Raw genomic sequence first — 14,936 nt, 5'->3', positions numbered from 1 at the left:
TCAGATCAGATCAGATCAGTCCCTCGGTTGTGTCCGACTCTTTGTGACCCCATGAATCACAGCACGCCAGGCCTCCCTGTCCATCACCAACTCCCGGAGTTCACTGAGACTCATGTCCATCGAGTCAGTGATGCCATCCAGCCATCTCATCCTCTGTCGTCCCCTTCTCCTCCTGCCCCCAGTCCCTCCCGGCACCAGAGTCTTTTCCAGTGAGTCAACTCTTCGCATGAAGTGGCCAAAGGACTGGAGTTTCAGCTTTAGCATCATTCCTCCCAAAGAAATCCCAGGGCTGATCTCCTTCAGAATAGACTGGTTGGATCTCCTTGCAGTCCAAGGGACTCTCAAGAGTCTTCTCCAACACCACAGTTCAAAAGCATCAATTTTTCGGCGCTCAGCTTTCTTCACAGTCCAACTCTCACATCCATACACGACCACAGGAAAAACCACAGCCTTGACTAGACGAACCTTTGTTGGCAAAGTAGTGTCTTTGCTTTTGAATATGCTATCTAGGTTGGTCATAACTTTCCTTCCAAGGAGTAAGCGTCTTTTAATTTCATGGCTGCAATCACCATCTGTAGTGATTTTGGAGCCCAGAAAAATAAAGTCTGCCACTGTTTCCACTGTTTCCCCATCTATTTCCCATGAAGTGATGGGACTGGATGCCATGATCTTCGTTTTCTGAATGTTGAGCTTTAAGCCAACTTTTTCACTCTCCACTTTCACTTTCACCAAGAGGCTTTTTAGTTCCTCTTCACTTTCTGCCATAAGGATGGTGTCATCTGCATATTTGAGGTTATTGATATTTCTCCCGACAATCTTGATTCCAGCTTGTGTTTCTTCCAGGCCAGTGTTTCTCATGATGTACTCTGCATATAAGTTAAATAAACAGGGTGACAATATACAGCCTTGACGAACTCCTTTTCCTATTTGGAACCAGTCTGTTGTTCCATGTCCAGTTCTAACTGTTGCTTCCTGACCTGCATACAAATTTCTCAAGAGGCAGATCAGGTAGTCTTGTATTCCCATCTCTTGCAGAATTTTCCGCAGTTTATTGGGATCCACAGTCAAAGGCTTTGGCATAGTCAGTAAAGCAGAAATATATGCTTTTCTGGAACTCTCTTGCTTTTTCGATGATCCAGTGGATGTTGGCAATTTGATCTCTGGTTCCTCTCGCTTTTCTAAAACCAGCTTGAACATCAAGAAGTTCACGGTTCGCATATTGCTGAAGCCTGGCTCGGAGAATTTTGAGCATTACTTTACTAGCGTGTAAGATGAGTGCGATTGTGTGGTATGTTGAGCATTACTTTAAAAATAAATATGTTAAAGTAAAATAGTTGGAGCATTGTTTTTTACTCTTAAATGAAGAATATTTTGGAATATACTTTCTACTCAGTGCAGATTCCTAGAAATTAAAGTTTGTACACGACTAGGTTCATGTCTATCAAGAAAGCAATAATTAGAAATTTTCTTTTTGGTATTTGTGATTGAATTAAATGTTGTGTTACTGTCATATTATTCTCTTAATTTTTTAGCAATCATGTCTTTGATATATATAAAGGAAATGAAGAAAACAAAAAACACTGGAGTTTTAAAATTACAGGTAACAAAGCAGGAAGGGAGCTGATAGAGAAAGCTCCATGATGTCCTCAAGCTTTATCCACTAAAGAGGATATCACCATGGAGAACAGTATGCAGGTTCCTTAAGAAACTAAGAGCTGCCTTATAACCCTGCAATCCCACTCTTGGGCATATATCTGGAGAAAAACACGATCCAAAAGGATACACGTACCCCAGTGTTCATTGCAGCACTGTTTACAGTAGCCAAGACATGGAAGCAACCTAAATGCCCATCAACAGAGGAATGGATAAAGATGTGGTACATATATACAATGGAGTATTATTCAGTCATTAAAAAGAAAGAAATAATGCTATTTTCAGCAACATGGCTGAACTTAGAGATTGTTCAACGAAGTGAGTCAGACAGAGAAGGAGAAATATCATATGACATCCCTGATATGCAGAATCTAAAAAGAAATGATTCAAACGAACTTTTTATAGCAAAACAGAAATAGACTCACAGATTTAGAGAAGGAATTTGTAGTTCCTAGGGGAAAAGATCAGAGAAGGGAATGGCACCCCACTCCAGTACTCTTGCCTGGAAAATCCCATGGATGGAGGAGCCTGGTAGGCTCCAGTCCATGGGATTGCTAAGAGTCGGACATAACTGAGCGACTTGACTTTCACTTTTCACTTTCATGCATTGGAGAAGGAAATGGCAACCCACTCCAGTATTCTTGCCTGGAGAATCCCAGGAACAGAGGAGCCTGGTGGGCTGCTGTCTATGGGGGTCGCACAGAGTCGGACACGACTGAAGCGACTTAGCAGCAGCAGGAGCAGAGGAAAAGATGGGAGGGAAGGATGCAGGGGAAGGGATAGTTAGGAAGTTTAGGATTGACAGGTACGCACTTCTATATTTAAAATGGGTAACAAGCAAGGACCTACTATATAGCACATGGTATGCTCATTAAGTATGGCAGCGTATATACTGAATGTTATTTGGCAACCTGAATGGGAGGGGAATTTAGAGGGGAATCAGTTCAGTTCAGTTCATTCACTCTGTCGTGTCCGACTCTTTGCGACCTCATGAATCTCATCATGCCACGCCTCCCTGTCCATCACCAACTCCCGGAGTCCACCCAAACCCATGTCCATTGAGTTGGTGATGCTATCCAACCATCTCATCCTCTGTCATCCCCTTCTTCTCCTGCCCTCAATCTTTCCCAGCATCAGGGTCTTTTCAAATGAGGCAGCTCTTCGCATCAGGTGGCCAGTGTTGGAGTTTCAGCTTCAACATCAGACCTACCAATGAACACCCAGGACTGATCTCCTTTAGGATGGACTGGTTGGGTCTCCTTGCAGTCCAAAGAACTCTCAAGAGTTTTCTCAAACACCACAGTTCAAAAGCATCAATTCTTCGATGCTCACATTTCTTTATAGTCCAACTCTCACATCCATACAAAACCATAGCCTTGACTAGACAGACCTTTGTTGACAAAGTAATGTCTCTGGTTTTTAGTATGCTATCTAGGTTGGTCATAGCTTTCCTTCCAAGGAGTAAGTGTCTTTTAATTTCATGGCCGCAGTCACCATCTGCAGTGATTTTAGAGCCCAGAAAAATAAAGTCAGCCACTGTTTCTTCTGTTCTCCCATCTTTGCCATGAAGTGATGGGACCAGATGCCATGATCTTAGTTTTCTGAATGGTGAGCTTTAAGCCAACTTCTTCGCTCTCCTCTTTCACTTTTATCGAGAGGCTCTTTAGTTCTTCTTCGATTTCTGCCATAGGGGTGCTGTCATCTGCATATCTGAGGTTATTGATATTTCTGTCAGCAATCTTGATTCCAGCTTGTGCTTCATCCAGCCCAGCGTTTCTCATGATGTACTCTGCGTAGAAGTTAAATAAGCAGGGTGACAATATACAGCCTTGAGGTACTCCTTTTCCTATTTGGAACCAGTCTGTTGTTCCATGTCCAGTTCTAACTATTGAATGGATACATGCATATGTGTGGCTGAGTCCCTTTGGTGTCCACTGAAACTATCACAGTAGTGTTAATCAGCTATACTCCAGTATAAAATTTAAAAAACAGGATATTACCAAGCTGTAATTGACTATTTTTGGAATTAAACTTAATTTATGAGCCTTTAGCTTTGGCATGTTATCATTAAAGACATATATCTGGTACTTTGGTGGCTTTTATTGTTATTAACTTTGGAAAAAGGTAAACATATGACTGTGAATCCCTGTAGTTACACTGTGTGTGTATGTATGGGGGTTTATGTATGTAGTTACATTTCTGGGTACATCTACTTGGCTTTCTGGCATTCTTTTAATTTTTTGGTTTAAAAATTTTTTGTTTTATTTTGTAGTATAGTTTTTTAATAATATTGTGTTAGTTTCAGCAGCATTATTAATTTACACATGTATGTGTCTTTCAAATTCGTTTCCTATTTGCGTTATTACAGAGTACTGAACTAAATAAACAGTAGGTCCTTGAGTGCTAGTGAGTGCTAAGTCGTTTCATTCGTGTCTGATTCTTTGTGACCCTTTGGACCATAGCCCTCCAGGCTCCTCTGTCCATGGGGTTCTCTAGGCAAGAATACTGGAGTGGGTTGCCATGCCCTTTTCCTGGGGATCTTCTGGATCGAGGGATCGTCCCCACATCCCTTATATCTTCTGCATTAGGCAGGCAGGTTCTTTACCACAAGCGTCACCTGAGAACCCCACAGTAGATCCTTGTTGATTATCTGTTTTAAATATAGCAGTGTGTACACTGACAGTCTTTTTAAAAATGCTTTTTAGTGTTTCCCTGATTGGCAGTTTGTAAAAATCTGTCAAAGAGTATAAATACATGCATTTCATCTAAAAACTTTAAGGGATTGTATATAGAATGAAATACTTTCTTAAATTGATTTTTCAGAAATTTTTTTCTAGCTAATTCATTGATTTTTTAAAAAAATTAAGATACTTTCCAACATATTCAAGAGTTGGAGAATAATAAGGTATGCTCATTACTTGGATTCGACGATGACTAGGATTTTTGCCACTGCTGCTGTAGCTGGCCTGGTGGCAGTGGGGGTGGTGGTTGTGCTGCTCCTTCTCCTGTCCCCACCCCTCTCCTCTTCCTCCTTTTGTCTTCTCTTGCCTTTTCTTTCCTGAAGTACTGCAAAGCAAATTCAGGCACTGTATTATTTCACCCACATACCCTTCACTTTGCACCTCAAAAAATATGAACAATTTCTTAATGTGACACAATGCCATTATTAAATTTGTTTTATTCTTATTTTTTCACCATGTGCTCACATTCTTATATATGCCTATTTCCACATTTAAGCCACTCTTAGATCTGAGGAAGTCTGTGTTCCATATCTTTAAAAAATTTTCCTTTACGAAGAAGCTTAATTTAAATTTTTTCATGACCACAAGGTATCAGTCTTCGTTTCTCTGTACCTTGTAAAAAATTACTTCACCATATGGTTAAGTAGTATACAGTAAATAATCTCAAAATTACACCTTTCAAAAATTTCCTTTATTAAATAACTTGCTGTTTTCTTACTACATTGCTGGCTTGTTCAAAATTTTTTTCAAATTCAAGAATGCAGGCTTTGGAAGTATTGTTTCAGTTAAATAGTATAAAAAATTGTCATATTATCATATGACTGTGTAATGTTTTAGGTAGTGTAGAAGTCCTTCTGAAATTATCTGTGGTATAGGACTTTTTTCTCCTAAATTTTCAATCTATTTCAGAGTAGTAGTTTAAGAAATTAATGAAGACTATTATAATTCTGTCAATTCACCATACAGTTGACCCTTGAATTTGTGAGGGAGATCAACCACTCTTACTGTTGAAAATCACAGACTGCCTTCTGTATTTGTGGATTCAATCAATGGGAGTCTGTGGTACTGTAGTACCTATTTATTGAAAAAAAAAATCCTTCTATAAGTGGACCCACACAGTTCAGACCTGTTTTGTTCAAGGGTAGACTGTTATGGTTTCTAATTCCTCATTCTCAATTTCTTTATTCTATTGTGAACTATAACAGTTTATGGACTGGCACTGGTCTGTTTTTGAGTATGGCTCTGAAATATTACTGTTAACCATGGTGAAAGTGAAAGTGAAGTCACTCAGTTGTGTTCAACTCTTTGTGACTGTATGGACTATAGCCTGTGAGGCTCCTCCATGCATGGGATTTTCCAGGCAAGAATATTGGAGTGGGTTGCCATTTTCTTCTCCAGGGAAATCTTCCCGACCTAGGGATCAAACTCAGGTCTCCTGCATTTCAGGCAGACTCTTTACCCTCTGAGCCACCAGGGATTGGTGTTAACCATGGTAATTGATATAATTTATTTATCATTTAGAATTGTTCCAGAGGTACTTTTCATGAAGGAGTAAACCACATGCTTCTCATATATTTTCATTTATCTGTCTCTTTTTTTAGCTCTCCTCTTTTGGGGGTTCAAGGCTATTTGCATACATTATGTAAATAATTGTGTGGGGGTCATTGGATTATTCACTTGGGCTGAAGGAGCAATTTGATTGTTCCCCTTATGAAATATACAAACCCAAAGGTGTACTTGAAAGGGGGATGTGTAGAGCGAAGAGGTGTTTGGAAGCCTTATACATGAGTCAGAGAAACAGCACAATAAAATTTCAACACTTAGACTAGGCATTACAAGACCTGGATTTTGATATCTTTTCCATGACTTAGAAGCAGTATAATCTTGACCTCTATCTGGTCTTGTTTGTTCATCTGCAAATTGTGGTTACTAACTATCCTGCATACTTTGGAAAGTTTTGAGCATGACAATCTTGTCTTTTAATAACTTGTTTTTTCTCTAGAGGTCCTCAGCAACAAATGTTTATGGGTTTCATTTTATTTCTCTAGAACTAAATTGTCTTAGCTACTCTATATATGCTTTGCTTTCAGTTTACTAATTTCTAGCTTCTTCACCTAACATATTCTTTTTTATACTTTATAACCTCTTTTTATTCCTCAGTGTTTATGATATGGCACACTCAGTGGTCATCAAAGCTTTTTTGGTATTTCTGTTTTAGCTTTTGTTCTTTCTTATAATTGTGTCATTTTCTTTGCATATTCTGGTTCAAGTTCTTGACGGAGGGAATTTGGCTCAACTAGTAATTCTTATATATGATGAACTACACCAAGGTTTGTGGGCCATCCTGTGGACTGACTTCCTTTATAGTCCCATCTGGAAAAGTCACCCTTGATTGAGCTGTGTCTTAGTATGGAGCCTGGCAGATTCTCCTCCTGGTAGCAGTGGTGTGGTTGATGCAAGTTGCTATGGTCTAAGTGAATCGATGAACTTTAGTAAAAGGAAGGAAACTTCAAGATAAATAAAGGCATATTCATTTAAACCCATTTAGAGGAAAGAGGAAATTACATATTTGAGAAAATTAGGCATATAGACACATTTTTAGGAAATGCCATACTAATTTTATTCCTATTAAAATACACTGCATTTTAGGAGGACTTCTGTGATTTTTATCTTTAATCTTCTACATTTCTGTTAACACTTAATAACTTTTCAAATAAAAAACCCTTTTAAGTGCCTTCTCTTATGTAAACTCTCTGTTCCAAAGTTTTCAGTTAATTTTAGGATTCATTGTAAGAAAAGCAAAGTTATAAAGGACCAAGTTGTAGTGTTGAATTGTTCCTGCCAACTGTTAGTACTGTTTAAAGGAAATGGTAGATTAAAGGCTGGATGTTTTAAATTGAATCATAATTGGTAGAAAGACCTGCCACTTATTTTAGACATCCTTTTAATTAAGGTCTTTCCATATATTGTATTAGTATAAGATTATGTTACTTATTCTCTTTTCCTCCTTAGCATAAAACCAAAGAGAAGGATAGAATTTACTTTGTATTTTGGTAAAATCACAAAGTTGAGGATTTCTGACTTGAACACACCTAAAAATGATAAACATTATTTGAAACAACAAAGACTGTTTAAGAATTTGAAATGTTTTTCCAAGTATAGTAATGTAATTTGCTAATGTAAGTGAAGATCTTCATTTAATGAGCTTCCTGCTCCCATTTGCCTGTTCCACAAAATATTTGTTGAGCTGATATGTTAGGTATAGTAGGAGGCCATGATGTCCACATAGCAGAGCCTGTCAGAAGGGGCTGTTTCTTGCTCTAGAGTGTTAGTTGGAGTGGGGAAGCATTTTTTAAAAATTGAGGTATAATTCACAATATGTTGATTTAGTTTAGGTGAATAACATAATGACTTAATATATGTATATATTGGGCTTCCCTCGTGGCTCAGTGGTAAAGAATTTGCCTGCAATGCAAGGGATGCAGGTTCAATCCCTGGGTTGGGAAGATACCCTGGAGGAGGGCCCGGCCACCCACTCTGGCATTCTTGCTGGGGAAATCCCATGGACAGAGAAGCCTGGTGGGGTATAGTCCATGGGGTAGCAAAGAGTCAGATATAACTGAAGCAACTGAGCAGGCATGCACACACATATGCATGTACTGTAAAATGGTTACCACCACAGGTTCAGTTAACACTCATCACCACACAGGTACAATTTTTGTTTTCTTGTAATGAGAATTTTTAAGATCTCCTCTCTTAGCAACTTTTAAATGTACAATACAGTATTCTGGAGCAGGAATTGGCAACCCACTCCAGTATTTTTTGGTGGTCTTCTTTGCTGTATAGAAACCTTTTATTCTGATGTTGTCACGCTTGTTTACTTTTGCTTTTGTTGCCTTTGCTTTTGGTGTCAAGTCCAAAAAATCATTGCCACAACTGATGGCCAAGAGATTACCTCCTGTGTTTTCCTCTAAAAGTTTTATAGTTTTAGGTCTTATGTTGAAGCTTTTAATCCATTTTGAGTCCCTTTCATTTCTTTCCATGTGGCTCACCAGTCTTCTAAACAACATCTATTGAAGAGACTGTCCTTTCCCCACTGCATATTCTTGGCTCCTTTGTCATAAATTAATTGACTATATGTGTGTGAGTTTATTTTTGGGCTCTCTCTTCTGTTACTTTGATCTATATGTCTGTTTTTATGCCAGTACCAAACTGTTTTGGTGACTGTAGCATTGTAATAGAGTTCGAAAACAGGAAGTATGGTACATCTAGCTTTGTTTTCTTTCTCACGATTATTTTGGCTATTCTGTGTCTTTTGTGGTTCCATACCAGTTTTAGGATTCCTTATTCTATTTCTGCGAAGAATGCCATTGGAATTTTGATGGGGATTGCATTGAATCTGTAGGTTACTTTGGAAATTGTGAGCATTTTAGCAAAATTCTTCTAACCCGTTAACACTGAATATCTTTTATTTGTGTCTTCAATTTTTTTCTTCAGTGTCTTTTAGTTTTTAGTGTACAAGTCTTTCACTTTATTGGTTAAATTCATTCCTAGGTATTTTATTCTTATTGATGCAATTATAAGTGGAATTATTTTAATTTCTCTTTGATAGTTCATTATTATTATATATAAATGCAGTACTTTTTCTGTATTGATTTTTATACAGCAGCATCACTGAATTAATTGATTAATTCTAACAGTTTCTTTAGGTAGAATTTTTAAGGGGTTTATATATATATATATATATATATATATATATATATAAATCTCATCTGCAACTTAAGACAGTTTGATTCTTCCTTTCTGACTTGACTGTGTTTTATTTCTTTTTCTTGCCTTATTACCCTGGCCTAGTACTTTCTATACCATGTTGAATATAAGTGGCAAGAGTGGGCTTTCTTGTCTTGTTCCTGATCTTAGAGATTGATGAAATAGTGATATTAGCTGTGGGCTGTCCCTTATGGCCTGTGTTATGTTAAGGTGCATTCTCTGCATACCTTTCCTAAGAATTTTTCTCATGAATGGATATTGAATTTTGTTCATGCTTTTTCTGGATTTATTGAGATGACCATATGATTTTTACCCATCATTTTTGTCATTGTGGTATATCTGCAGATGTCGAAACTGCTGGTGAAAATTTCTAGACAACCTACAACCTAAGTTACCTGTGAATCATCATTCTCCTCTTTTTTAATGCAGGTTCCTTCTTTATTTGTTTAAGCTTCCATGTTTAGATTTATTCTTAGTCACATTTGCTTATTTGCCACTAACTGTGTAGAATCAGTGCAGTCTCAGTTACTAAAGTGCCTCTTTTAGACATTCCCTCAACCATCAGAATGATCTCTGTCTTTTCTGTTTGGAGAAACCCAAGGGTGGGTATGGAGCTCTCTGCTGCTAGAGTTGCTACTTGAGGCAGTTCTTTTTCCCATTTATTGTTTATTTACTGCTTGGGGTTTTTCAAACTACTTTTTATTTTTCATTCTTAAATAAAACCATTAGGAAAGGGCAACACTTGTGCGAATCACATCTTTATTTCTTATATAACTAGGAAAGACAATGTGGCCTGGTATCATATTGCAGGATAATGCTGTCACTTAATGAGTACTTTTAAGAGATCCCTTGAGATTGCTAGAAACATGGAAGACTGGAAATATGAAAAGGCTCTGTATTAGGAGTAAGTAGATGGGGGAAGTTGGTTGGTCATGTCTTCTAGATCTTAGATCTTGTTGAATCTTACATTTTAAGAAGGATTGGTTTTGATTCATTTACATAGGTGCAACCTTTAAGAAGAGCTGAATATCTCAAGTATCATGTTCATTTATGTTGAATCTTGACTAAGAAGTTTTTTTGAACCATGATTGTCTTTTTCGATTTAGGGGCATGTTTTGGGGAAACATTGTAAGTCTTGATTATCACTGGCATATTAAAACTCTTTCTTGCCTGTTACTCATCTGTTGTGTGACATGAGGTGAATTAAATTTATGTGATATGAAAATCCAGAGTTATTATGAGATTGGGATACATGTTTGAAAAGTTTACTTTTTTGCAAAATGACAGCTTTTTATTCTAGTTCCTCTGTTTCCCCAATATATACCAAAATCCAAAATTTAAAGCAACTTGAACTCTTTTAACAGTATCTTAGTTTTTAGAAACTAGAATTATTAAAACATTAGAAGCTTCTAGTGTTTCTTTGTTATTGTTAAAACTTTACAAGGAATTCAGCATAGTAGGAAGTGAGGAAAGACTGAATAAACTAAAATTTTAAATTAATATTGAATTATAACAATAATAGTAATAGTTTATACTGATTAATGTAGTACTCACTAAGGGCCAGATACTAATACAGAATGCTTAACGTGTGTTCATTTCATCCTTATAGTAATCCCATGGCACAGGTATCATGATTTGCTGATGATGAAAGTAAGTTTTATATCTGTATCAAGGACAGACAGCAATAAAAGTGGAGCCAAATTTAGTGTGTATGGCTCCCAAACCTGCTTTAAGATCATGACCCAGAGTCTGGGAATATGACAATTAAGTGTCTTTAGTGGATGTGGAATAAATTCTTATCTCTGACCATCTTGATCAGGAGAACTGGATTAGATTAGAACAGATATTTCTTGGGATTGACATGTGCATACTACTATATATAAAGAAGATAACTACTAATGACCTGCTATATAGCACAGGGAACTCTATTCAATATTCTGTAATGGCCTATATGGAAAAGAGGCTAAAATAGAGTGGACATATATATATATGTATGTATAACTGATTAACTTTGCTGTACACCTGAAAGTAATACAATATTGTAAATCAACTATACTCCAATAAAAATTATATATTAAAAATAAAGAACAGATTGTTCTGAGACCCTGAGGTTCTGGCAATGTCATAACTACTCTGTAAGTTTAGTCTTTTTCTACTACATGAGAAACAATTAAAAGCAAATGATATATATCCTGTTTGGATTATCGTTGCTCTGGTTTCACTGATTTTTATTAACTATCTCCATCTCCATTTACACAAAAAGTAAGGTGAAAATTTACTTTCTGAGAGGCTTAAAATGCCTTCAGAAATATTAATTTATAGAATATTTGTAAGCAGTCTGTTCATTTAATGAGTTTTGAAATATGTACAGATGCCACTCTAGTATTCTGGCCTAGAGAATTCCATGGACTGTGTAGTCCATGGGGTTGCAAAGAGTCGAACATGACTGAGTGACTTTCATTTTCACTTTCACAGATGGTTTCAGAGCCTTGATAATGTCCTATGTTAATAAATACCATCCTATATTAATTCATACCTTTGCTTTCCATGTAGCAGTTAATTTATATTTGGTAAAAATCCATAGATGTAATTAAAAATAATACTGTTTAAAAGGATCTCATTTCATTTAGTATTCATTTTAAACATTTGTAAAAGGTTTCCTTAATATAGTTAATTGTCTGTATTTCTTATAGAACTATCTTTTTCTCTTTCGGAACAGAATAAGTCTATTTAAAATTATTTTTCTCCACCCCTGCTGCCCTGCATTTTGGGCTAGCAAAACTTTAGAAATGAGAAACAAATCTGGATCAGTATTTCTCAAAGTCATGCGGGTATTTTTTGGTCTTTTAAAAACAGGGGTATTTTTTCCCCACAGAAAATAGCCTTGAAAGTGCTTTCTCCCGATTATGCCAAGTCTTCTACTTTTTGTTTTTATTTTATATTTAAGTCAAGAATGTAGAATATAGAGAAGTAACTGGCCCTCTCTGGCCTAGTGGGACACAGCTATTGTTTGGCTGCCCTGGTCTAAGGTTACAATGTGTGAAGCTAGAGTTTAGAGACTATAAGTTAAGATAGAGTGGTATAAGGAAGGAATGTGTGTGGATAACAAGGTCCAAGTCAGGTTACCAGTTCCAGAAGCCGAGCAAGATATATGGTTAAGATGGGCTACAAAACTTAAGATGGTTAAGATGGGCTGAAAATAAGGAGTAGTCATTGAGGTAAAAGCTAGTGGAGGTGATGGAATTCCAAAACTATTTCAAATCCTGAAAGATGACGCTGTGAAAGTGCTGCCCTCAATATGCCAGCAAAGTTGGAAAACTCAGCAGTGGCCACAGCACTGGAAAAGGTCAGTTTTCATTCCAATCCCAAAGAAAAGCAATGCCAAACAATGCTCAAACTACCACATAATTGCACTCATCTCACACGCTAGTGAAGTAATGCTCAAAATTCTCCAAGCCAGGCTTCAGCAGTACATGAACTGTGAACTTCCAGATGTTCAAGCTGGTTTTAGAAAAGGCAGAGGAACCAGAGATCAAATTGCCAACATCTGCTGGATCATGGAAAAAGCAAGAGAGTTCCAGAAAAACATCTATTTCTGCTTTATTGACTATGCCAAAACCTTTGACTGTGTGGATTACAATAAACTGTGGGAAATTCTTAAAGAGATGGGAATACCAGACCACCTGACCTGTCTCTTGAGAAATTTGTATGCAGGTCAGGAAGCAACAGTTAGAACTGGACATGGAATAACAGACTGGTTCCAAATAGGGAAAGGAGTACATCAAGGCTGTATATTGTCACCCTGCTTATTTAACTTATATGCAGAGTACATCATGAGAAACACTGGGCTGGAAGAAGCACAAGCTGGAAACAAGATTGCCGGGAGAAATATCAATAACCTCAGATATGCAGATGACACCATCCTTATGGCAGAAAGTGAAGAGGAACTAAAAAGCCTCTTGATGAAGATGAAAGAGGAGAGTAAAAAAGTTGGCTTAAAACTCAACATTCAGAAAACGAAGATCATGGCATCTGGTCCCATCACTTCATGGGAAATAGATGGGGAAACAGTGGAAACAGTGTCAGACTTTATTATTTTGAGCTCCAAAATCACTGCAGATGGTGACTGCAGCCACGAAATTAAAAGACACTTACTCTTTGGAAGAAAAGTTATGACCAACCTAGATAGCATATTGAAAAGCAGAGACATTACTTTGCCAACAAAGGTCCGTCTAGTCGAGGCTATGGTTTTTCCAGTGGTCATGTATGGATGTGAGAGTTGGATTGTGAAGAAAGCTGAGAGCTGAAGAATTGATGCTTTTGAACTGTGGTGTTGGAGAAGACTCTTGAGAGTCCCTTGGACTGCAAGGAGATCCAACCAGTCCATTCTGAAGGAGATCAGCCCTGGGATTTCTTTGGAGGGAATGATGCTGAAGCTAAAACTCTAGTACTTTGGCCACCTGATGCGAAGTGTTGATTCATTGGAAAAGACTCTGATGCTGGGAGGGATTGGAGGCAGGAGGAGAAGGGGACGACAGAGGATGAGATGGCTGGATGGCATCATTGACTCGATGGACGTGAGTCTGAGTGAACTCCGGGAGTTGATGATGGACAGGGAGGCCTGGTGTGCTGCGATTCATGGAGTCGCAAAGAGTCAGACACGACTGAGCGACTGAACTGAACTGACTGATTGAGGTAAATTGGAGGTGGTCTGAAGGGTTCCAGAACAGAATATGATGGCCATTTGTTTGACAATCATGTTTCGTCTAAAAGGCGCTTTTGAAGCAGTGTAGTCAGTATCAAGGGCAGGAGACCATGGAAACCATTAAAATGATTGTAGGAATATTAGTGTTACCCTTTATTTTAGGCTTTATAAAATACACTCTTATACAGATTTTTGGTTTGTTCCTCATATGGTTTATCCTGATTGTATAGATAGAAGAGGCAAGTTCCATTGTCAGATTTAAGCCCTAAAAGCCCATTTTAATTTCATTCTTCCTGTTTATGCAGGGAGAAGAGTAACAGAACTAAGGTGAGAGTAGCACATTTTTTCAGCTAGGAGAAGGTAGAAATAGAGCTACTGGGTTTGAGAGTATTTTAAATGGAAAAGCTGCAATAGAGTTAAAAACAAGCTACTCCATATCACGTAGCTAAACATATAAATAAAATACAAATATATATGTGTGTGTGTGTGTGTATATACATATATATATATATGACTTTTTGATGAGAGCTTTTAAAAACAGCCTTCTCCTGTTTTTTTAAGTGTGGATGAGATCCTTATTAATATATTCGTCTTTTTCAATCATATTTTTATTGTGGCCCAGTATTTAAAAATAAATGTGAATATCACATAACTTCAGTAATTTTTGCTTAATGCCTCGTATGTGTGTGCACGTGTTCATACATAAGTGTGCATATATGTGTGTTTACTTCAGTTTTAATGTTGTTTATTGCAAACTCTGATGATGAATGCTGTGATAAAACAACTGGCGTTTAAATGCATCTACTCATACTACAGTTGATGGGAAGCTTCCATTTTGTATATTTGTTGAGTATGAATGAGAAAGCAAAGTCTGCCTTGGGAATTTTATAATGAATATGAGAGAGATCTTGCCACAGGTGGTTATTAAAACGTCCCCTAAAGTCTTTTATGATGAATGATTATGTCTGTGTCTGAGCCTCTGACCTTCCCTAAAGCCTCTGTTTTTTTAAAGAAACCATCACTACCCCAAGCCATTCACTTATTAAAATTTTAAAAATAAAATCCTT

At 37.3% G+C, this 14,936-nt stretch overlaps 1 protein-coding gene across 2 annotated transcripts in view; it reads left to right on the top strand.

Moving 5' to 3' along the window:
• RSRC1 (arginine and serine rich coiled-coil 1) overlaps positions 1-14,936 on the top strand; it is a 451,806-nt gene that overhangs the window by 59,356 nt on the left and 377,514 nt on the right. The gene's annotated exons all lie outside the window — the stretch shown is intronic.

Source organism: Bos javanicus, chromosome 1, assembly GCF_032452875.1.
Source record: "Bos javanicus breed banteng chromosome 1, ARS-OSU_banteng_1.0, whole genome shotgun sequence".
NCBI lineage: Eukaryota > Metazoa > Chordata > Mammalia > Artiodactyla > Bovidae > Bos > Bos javanicus.
The sequence above is the reverse complement of the archived record's forward strand: the minus strand, read 5'-3'. Positions and strand labels throughout refer to the sequence as shown.